The sequence below is a fragment of the Apus apus genome, chromosome 20 (assembly GCF_020740795.1).
Source record: "Apus apus isolate bApuApu2 chromosome 20, bApuApu2.pri.cur, whole genome shotgun sequence".
Classification (NCBI taxonomy): domain Eukaryota; kingdom Metazoa; phylum Chordata; class Aves; order Apodiformes; family Apodidae; genus Apus; species Apus apus.
This window is the reverse complement of record NC_067301.1, coordinates 102928-112461: the sequence shown is the minus strand read 5'-3', so window position 1 is coordinate 112461 and position 9534 is coordinate 102928.

The window sequence follows — 9534 nt, the reverse complement described above, 5'->3', positions numbered from 1 at the left end:
TACTTTTCTGTTCCATGTTTCATGGAGACTAGAAACTTTAATTATTGGCAAGGTTTAGTTTTGAGCCTATGGTAATTGGGTGTTGGCTGCCACAGAACTTGGCTTTCAGTGAAGAGAGTGCATCTGCTCTTCTCTAGCTGGCACTTACCATTCTGTTCCCTGATGGTTGAAGGATTTGAGGGATTGTTTACTTTTCCTGCTGAGAAGGTAGTCAGCATCTGCTGTATGTCTTTTATCATCTCTCAAGAATAGTGCAGGGTTTTTACTCTTTATTCTGGTTGTTGGATGGGCTTGAATGTGAAGTTGAAAGTGAGCTCTTTTGTTTAATGGAAACGTATTGTATGACTTAGTAACAGGGATGTACACAAGATGGCAAACATGCTAGTGCCAGTAATGGATTCTTAAAATGTTGAAGAATACTTTCCTTCAGAATGAAGGAACTTGTAAATGAAGAATCGCCTCTGAACTAGAAGAAAACAAAGAGCACGGAGAGAGTGAGTAGTCTGGTTTTGCTGCAGTTCTCTGGCAAGTTTATTGCCAAAAAGGGAAAGCAAAGTACATAGCACTGTACTGTAGGCACAAATCCTAACATAGGAGTATGTCGCTCTGAGCAACAGAGCAAGGGTGCTCTTCTAGAAAGGAAAAGGCATTACTTTTAAAATAGGTGGAGGCAAACACAACCATAACGGATGCAAAACAGCCTGCACGCTAGTACTTGCAGCTGTAAAAGTACACAGTAATTACAAGCCTTGGACAGCTTGTTAGCCATTTTGAATACGCATATTATTTGGTATGACCTAACTACAAGGCATGAAACCCACAGTGACTGTCAGAGCAAGGAATGGTTACTTAATCAGATTATGTTGTTTGTTTTTTCAACAAAAAGATGCATCATGATATAAGCAGTGATTCCAAAATTGTAAAAGACAGCTGTGTTCCAGGAGCCTGAATGACATGTGACTTTGTTAGAAAGACAAGCATGTAACATAGAAGTGGGAAAGTGCCAACTACAAAAATAATGACAAGCACTGCATCCATACCTTCACTTAAGTTCACATACTGTGCCTCCAGGAAAAAAAGGATGTTCTGCTGTTACGTGGAGGCTACGATTTTGTAGGACATGGGATGCAATGTTTGAAAAATAAGCAACAGAACACTGAGTGAATTAATGAACAGTTGCCCAAAAGTTTTAATAGCAGTTTACTGTGTTTAGAATGTGGCCTTGCAAGCAGTATGTCTGTGTGAAATGCAGCATGGAAAGAAAGCAAAATATGCAAAAGGAGAGCCGAGCAGGCCCCAGCACAGATGTGCCTGGCTGCTGTCTGGTCTGTCAGTTGAAAAGCTTCCTCTGCTAACATTGCCTGGCTCTGTGCTTCCCTTGAGATTCTGTCGTTCTTGCAGCACAGTCACATGGCAGGAAGATAAAAGGGTTTTGGTAAGAACAGCAAAAAGGGACAGGCTGTCTCTGCTGGAACGATTTATCTGGCCTTCAGCCTCTCCCCTGCTGTCTCTCAAGAAGCATCCAGGGAAGTAACAGGGCTGGGAGCAGATGTGTCACTTGCTGTAGCAGGTGCCACCTCAGACTGCCCAGCTCCTGTGGTTTGTGGCACCGTTAGTGGGGCAGGTGTTCCAAGGCAGACCTGACCCTCCCAGAGCAGAGAGACCTGAGTCTTCCCTTTCTGCATACACGGGCACTCGGCAGAGCTCCATGCATGCAGAGCAGGCCAGGCCACACAATGCAGAGGTAAGGGAATTTAATACTTGTAACCAGTAGATTACTTATGAAGGGACTAGGCAATATTGGTTTGTCTTTTTCTGGTCACACTTTGGGAAACAGAGCTGACATACATGATAGGCTCCAGAGGCAGGTTCAGACTTGTAAAACCCAGATCCTATTTTTTAGGTAACTTAATTCCTGTTTATTGTTGAGGTGCTTTGAGGGCTCCAGTGGCTAGCACAGCAGTTGGGTGTTACAGTGCTGTGCTCAGACTCTTGAGCGGCTCTGGAGCCTTTGTAATTTCTGCAAAACTTTTGTGTGCTAGAAGGCATCACAGGTTGAGAAGCAAGCTTTTATAATCAGGCTTCTTGTTCTTTTGTTTAACTTCATTCAACAGCTTCTAATTATACCCTTTGTACAACCTTAAATAATTTCTCCCTATGTATGGTTTATGGGCCTTCGAGTCTTGTAGATATTTATGTATCTTCAACACTGTAGTTCAAGGCCACTCCACTGGTAGAGGGAGGAAGAATCAAAGTTGTCTAACGATCTCATATAAGCACTTATATTTAAAGAACAGACTTATGTCTAGACAGTTTTCTGTAACTGTCGTGACACTGAAATTTTCCTCGGCTGCTGCAGTTTCCCAGCAGGACTAGGAACATGATGATCTTCTAAGCACAACTTTCTGATTTCTAAATATCTATGGTGTAACTACTTTTACAGTTTATACTGGCAACAGCTCTGAACCACAGCCAGAACTTGTCTGCAGTCCAGGTGTGTACTTAGCTCAGTAACAGCTCTAAAGCCTGCAACCACCCTCTCCTCCTTGATGGTTATGGTAGAATTTCCTTTGGGAGTCTCAGTAGTCCTTGCAGTCTTGCGGAGCTGCTCTTCTGAGTCAAAGGAATCCCCTGAATGCAAACAGGAGTGTTTCTGCATGTGCTTCTTCAATGAAAATTTCATCTCGTATGTGTTGAATGAGCCCGAGATATGCAATGCTCTTTATTTTTCAGCAGAGCGTTAATTTAAAGTGTAGTTTTGTGACATAATCCTTCCAGTCTAGTAGCAAATAATTCTGCATTTTTATTTGCTGTTCAAGATTTAGTGAAAAGACAAGTAATTCTGTTCTAAAGCATCAGTGAATGCTTTAGATAGCTGCTGATAGCTGCCCAAATCAATCTGGCTCATGTATCCTGACCAGGAATGCCCAGAGTAAATATCCATGTTTTCATAAAAGCTTTTGAAGTAATGTGCATTACACCACCACATGCTTGAGGAAGAGTTCTTTCTACTTCAGGACACCAAAGAATTGGTTTCAATTTTCTGCCAGTTCCAAAAAATGAATTTTTTCTTGACCATCATTCCTTCAAACAGCTTGGAAACAGTTCTTTCCAGGGTTGAGCAGCAGCTGTGGGCACTGAGACCCCATCATGGTCCTGATCAGCCTCACCTGGGCCTTCTCAGTACCCTCCACCTATGGCCCAGGAGCTCCATATAAGCTGAGGCTTAGGCCTAGCTTTGGTCTTTGATGAATCTCACTTGTTGAGGGAACTTCATGGTTCAACTTTGGACCTGCCTCTGCTCCAGAGCTGCTGGATTAATGACTGGACTGCTGCCTGAAGCTGCTGCTGCCACAGGCCCTGCTTGGCTCTCCTTGCTCAGGTATGTGGGGCTGTGGGCTTTGGTGCTGTGGGTTATGTGGTTGTGGAGAAGCTGCTGCTGTTGCTCCCTGCCAGTCCGTGGCACTGTTTTTGCGCTTTGACGGAACAGGATTTGGTGCTGGGCAATAGAGTGACATTTGCTGGCTCTAGAGCTGGCAGCAAGGATACTTTCTGCTCTTTAGTTTAGTTGGCAGCATTTTAGTTCTCAAAGACTGTGGATTTTGCTTCTAGAATTTAGGAATTTATGAATTGCTGAACTCTTAAAAGGCATATTTCTGTTGAGGTTTTTGTAGTTACAGCTCTTCTTTAAGCCGTTTGGGGGCTTTGTCATCAATTTCAAAGTAAATCCCTTGAGGCCTCTCCCGCCCCCCTGTCGAAGGCATATTCAGCCTCACTGAGCTCTCCTGGGCCGCAGACAAGAGGATTGTCTGCATCTTTTTGTACTTCTTGAGAGGATCGAGGTTCTGTATTTGGGTTGTGTTGGTTGTTTGCTTATATGTGACTGAATGTTCCAATGTAAAGCTTGGGAATTAAACTGTAGACTGGCCTGCTTGTAAAACAGCTGCCTTACTTATCTTGCTGCCTCAGGGCACACAATAGCATCCTTTCTTATCGTGGAGACTGCTTTTGATGAAGTTTGTCTAATTAAGCTCAGGTGACAGGAGAAGCATGGACTGGAGAGGCAGGCTGTCCACAGCACCCTGCTGTGTTGTTACAGCAGCCTGCGAGGCTGAGCAATCTTGAGCTTGCTGGTATGTCCAGATTGTTACCTAAAGCTGCGATTGGCTCGCTGTCTGTGCCTGCTGTCTCTGTCTCAGTGGAGTGGCAGAGTCTGCTCCTTCAGTGGAAAAGTAGTTTGGGGAGTGGTGGGGTCCTTGGCCATTCCTATGAAACTATACTATTGTGTTTTGAATCCAGCATAGGTCATCATAGGACTGGTAAAACCTGTAGAAAAAAATGGCCAAATCAATCAATCATCCATCTTTAACAGAACAGTTAATGGTGTTAAACCATTTAACACCATTGGAGGTGGGATCTAAACACTTCGTCCTTCCTTCAGGCCAGCCCTTTCTTTGTTTTCAGAGCCCCATGCCAGTTCTTCATCAGCCTCTGTGAGGCAGGAGCTCACTGGCACTTGCCTTGCTGCCATCAGTTTCAAGAGTGTCTTGGATAGGGCTGTCTGTCCCTGTGGCTTTTAATGAAGTGACCACTTCACTTCATTGCTGTTTATCAGCATGATGGGAAGATATTCTATGAAAAGACAGCTCTCCTGCCCACCAGCAAAGTAGTTCAGGCTATTTTAATCCCACTGACAGTAGAGTGTGTCAGGGCATGCTCCATAATCTCATCTCCACCCTGAGTTGCTAGAGGGCTCTGCTTTGCCACGTGCCTGTCGCTGCACAGCAGCAATGTAGATTCTGCACCGTAAGAGCATAATCCCAATTCAAATTGCTTAAATGGCAAGTGCAGGGGCATGCAGCCAGGATGCAGGAAAATTTTAATAACTTGTCAACATGATGGGTGACAAGTCATCAAGTGCAACCCAGTAAATCGCAACACGGGTTGCAAGTCAATGAGTAACCTTGTAAAGGTCCACTTGCTGCTTCCTTGTGTTTTCCTTGTACCACATGCAGCAGCTGGACTCAGTATGGTGGCAAGAGCTGATGAGACCCTTAGGGTGAACTTCCCTGAATGTGGTAAGTTCCCTAAGACCTTTACACCTAAAGACTTCTAAGTGTATATGGCTGATTGTAGGTTCCACTCGCCTTCCAGAAGGGCACTCAGTAGTGCTGACCCTGCCCTTGAATTTGTTGTGAGCATAATAAACACATTCTTTTAGGTAACGGGAGCATGCCTTTCTGTCACCTGGGTAAGTGGCAGCAGGAGATCATTCTTTCTGGCTCAGGCTTAGTGATCCTGTGCTTGATTCAGAGACTTGGTATGGAGGGCCTCAGTATTTTATCATGATGTCTCAATGTGCAGTGGTTAGCATCCTTGAGCAGATTTGGGGTGGTGATGGTAGGGTAATCTGGCTTGCTTTCTCTGGTGTTTCATGGCAGCATATTTGCACTCTTCTTCTTTTGTGGCCTTCACATACTAACAATTTGTGAGTGACAGTTTTAATCTTCAGCAAGAAGCTGCAGGTTTTAAACACAGAAGCATCTCTTCCTCTGAATCACTCTGTAAGGAAATGAATAGCAGTAATGGTTCCCATGTTTCAGTGGCTTGCCACTTAAAATTTGGAATACCTAGCACATTTTCCAAAATAAACTGCAACTGGGATCAAGGTGCACACTAATATATAAATAATATAGCAACAGTCTATGAGCAACCATGGGTGTGGCTTCCATATATGATTCAGAAAAAATAATTACCTGTGTGGATGAAAATAGGTATTTGGGCGGGGATTATGCAAGGCCTGAATTACAATGCAGGATGGGTGGAGGTAAGACCTCTTTCAGCTTACAAATGCTAATCACAAGCTCAGCAGACAGAAACCTCTGCAGAGCTATTTAACAAATAATAAGTATAATTAAACTTTGTATGCTAGATTTTCAGTGCTAAGGAGCTATGAGAAACAGAAAAATTGCTATATGTTTTCAGTTTTAAATTAATATAACCTGCTTTGGAAAGCAAGCTATTAGGAAAAGGTTATGCTACTTTAAAAAAAAAGTAGTTTACCCCAGGAACACTCAACGTGCACCCACACAAAATCAATAGGTTACCTAACTGCAGAGACCCTACAAGCAGATAAAATTATGCATCTTGTTACCTCCATCTCAGGTTTCCTTCTTGAGAGTAATCTAGAGAGTATGTATTTAACATACAGCTTGTAATACTATTTAAAGAGTTTATAAGGGCCACAGTCTGTAATAATGAGTTGGAAGGGTGGGAATTCCACCATGACTGATCTGCTCATCATCTTAACCCTGAATTCCTGAAAAGACTTAGTTTGAACAGCATCAGCAACTATTCTCTACTGTAATAACTGCCCTTGGAAAATTGTTGTCTTTGTCCTGAGCTAAATGAATGCTTTCCTTTATCATGTCAAACCTATCACTTCACTCAGACTGTTTTAAACCAAGACTGCATCAGGAGGGAATACAATCTTAGTGAGAACTCTTCTGCAGTTTCAGTACAGTAGCAATTGTGCCTATTGCAGTCTGGGAGTGAATGGAAAACTAATAGCGACAGCAATAACAGTGAGAAGTAATTTAAAATGACTGTAGAATTTAATTATGCTGTCAATCAGCATGCTTCCAAATCAGGTTTATTTTCTGTTTTATCTTTTATGATGCAAGAGAAACTGACAGTCAAATTTTTTTTTTTCAATGCCCTCCCACTACAGCTCTTGTGCTAGTTCTGACATTATCCAAGAGGAAGTTAATGAGGTTAAGCTACTGGGTTTTTCGAGGCACCAGGTACTAATACAGCCTCTTCCTTTCAGGGAAAAGTGTATCTTGAGGCAAACAGCCTGTCCTTTAGTTACCAGCTAGGCTCCGCTCCTCTGGGTTGATTTGCTAGTCTGAAAGAGACCAATTCGGGGGGTGTTTGACCAATATTGAGCAGCCAAGCAGCACTAGGCAACACTGACCCTTAACGTGGGGTAGATGTGGTAGGCGTTTCTTATTGCCACCAGTTAATTAGAGTGTGCTTTTGCTTCTGGAATTAGCAGTTTTGAGCCTCGGGGAGAGGTCACCCCCCACTCCTTTTCACCAGCTTTGCTGCCAGCTATGTCTCATTGAGTTCTGCTCAGTGATCATGGGCTCCCCGCAGGACCGCGTCAGTAGCTTGTTGCGGTACAACGCCCTGTGCCCTGGCACAGCCCCTGGGTCCCGTGGGACCTAAGTAACGTGGCTGGGTGGTCACAACAGCGCTGCTGAGGCAGGAGAGAGACTACGGGGGGGGAGGGTGAGCAATTTGCACATCTTGATTCCCTGCTTTAACTCAAATTCATTGACTCTTCAGCCTTTGGTATATCAAGTCATAACTGCTTTTTGAAGTGATTATTCCAGTCAAATTGGACAAGGTGCTTCCTTCCTCATCAGAGGCAAGTGATCAGGCCTTGCCCAGGTGAGCCTAAGCTCTAAATATTCCAACATGTCATCAGGCTGTTGCAAAAGCAGGTTGTGTTCTGACAAGTTTTACCATGGGTCATGGGATGAGCAGAGAAATGTCTTCTGGCCAGAACTTGCAAAGCTTCACGCACAGCTTTACAGCCTTGATTAGTCACTTGGAAAACAAGATATAGTTTTTTGGATCATGCAGACTTTGTCCCCCAACACACAGGAATCTGGTGTCTAAGAATATGCAAGTGATATTTCCACCTGTGTTTGTCAGTGATCCCCTTACCATAACCCAGAGAGAACCACCACGTCTTCAGTGCAACATTGTTTGGATTTTTAACGGAAAAATATCTGAGTTACTTAAATACTGTAAGACATGCCTATAAATTACTTTCCTCATACTGAAGAGGCAAGTAAGCTCTGTAACCTGCTTGAATATCTTGCTTATAGCCAAGCAGTTCCAGTCACTATCTTTAATTCAGGTTCAGTTTGTTTTAGTTACAGTTACACTGAACTTAGTTCATAATTTAACTTCTGGAATGCGATTTAACACTGTGTGGTTTTTCAGCTGACACACAGTAGGAAAGAGCATCACTACAGAGTAATTTTGTAATACTTGGAACTGAGTAGAGAATACTAGTACTTTCAGGAAAGGAGTATGCAAATTCTCTTTTTTTCTAGGAGAAAAACTCTAATTGAGGTTAAGGGTCTTACCCTTTTTTTGGGATTTCAGAAAAGGTTGTATAAGACCACTCAAAAGCACAAGTTTTATAAGATTTTTAAGATTTTTAAGCTTTTCAGCATTAAAATGGGAAAACAGTTTTTACTCAAAAGTAGATCTTACTCTGAGCAAGTAAAGACATTAACAGAAAAGGTTTTAGTCCAATGACTAGACAACTTGCACTGCTAGCAGAAGTGAAAGTGCCACAGTTCAGGGCTGGGAAAATTGTAACAAAGACCCCATTTTATAACAAAGTCAAGTTCAACTGTTAGTTTCTTTAGAAGTCTGTCTGGCTTGCTTTGTGCAAATACTAAGCAATAGCATCAGGCTGGTGTGAAGTGTAATGAGTTAGGATAGAAAGCTTCTTCCATAATTGTAGTCACAAAAAGAACAGTGAATGACACCTGGTAGCAAGTGGCTGTTTCAGCCACTGACCTGGCTCAGACTTGCAGTTTTAGAGTGCCGGGGCTGGCCTCCCTGTCAAGAGGGGCTCATTTTCCATTGTGTACACTAGCCACATGCCTTTTAACTAAATGCTTTAAGCAAAAACAATCCTACTGAAAATAGGGAAGATGCTTACTGTGGGGCATTTGGATGGGGAAGCTTTCTTTTTCTGTCATTAATTTAATTGCTGACGTTTTCCATCCAAGAGTGACTTTACCAGTTGTCAGTTTCTCTTGCATCATCTCAGAACTGACACGTCAAACCTTTGGGAATTCAAAAGCTTCCAGCTAAGGGGAAAAGAGCAGTCTGTTCAAGCACAGGAACCTAGGCTAGAAGGGGGGGGGTTCAAAGAATCAGGAGTAGGATGCAAAGGCAAAAGCTGGAAGACATTTGCAGGGCAGTTGCTTGGTTTTAGTCTGAGTTCTACTGAAATTAGAACTACTGAGTCTGTGCTCAGTCTCACAGTGGATGAGGAACAAGCTGCAGCTTAGCAATGCTGATCTGCTTGCTGCAGCAGTGATCATGTAACTGAGAAGGTATCTTACTCTGGGGCCCTACAGTTAAAGCTGCTCAGATTTAAGGGGAAGGCTGCAAGTACCAATTTGACTCTTTCCACCTTAGAAGAATTTAGGAGGTGGAGGGGAAGCAGAGCTTTCAGTAGGAGTATTATAGTCAACAGCCTTGCACAGGATTAGATAACTTGTTTATGCTTTGGAGGCCAATCTGCGTGGGTTCTTAGCAGTGCTATGGCACAGCAGTAGGTTTTTAAGCACCTACATAAGTGAGGTTTAGCAATCTTGCCAGCAATAAAAGCCAAGTAATTAGGCATTACCGAAAAACTACATCTGACATTTTTTCCATTGAGTATAATTCCAAGGATAGTAACCTCCTTTATTCTGAAGTAAGCTTATTCGTAGAAAA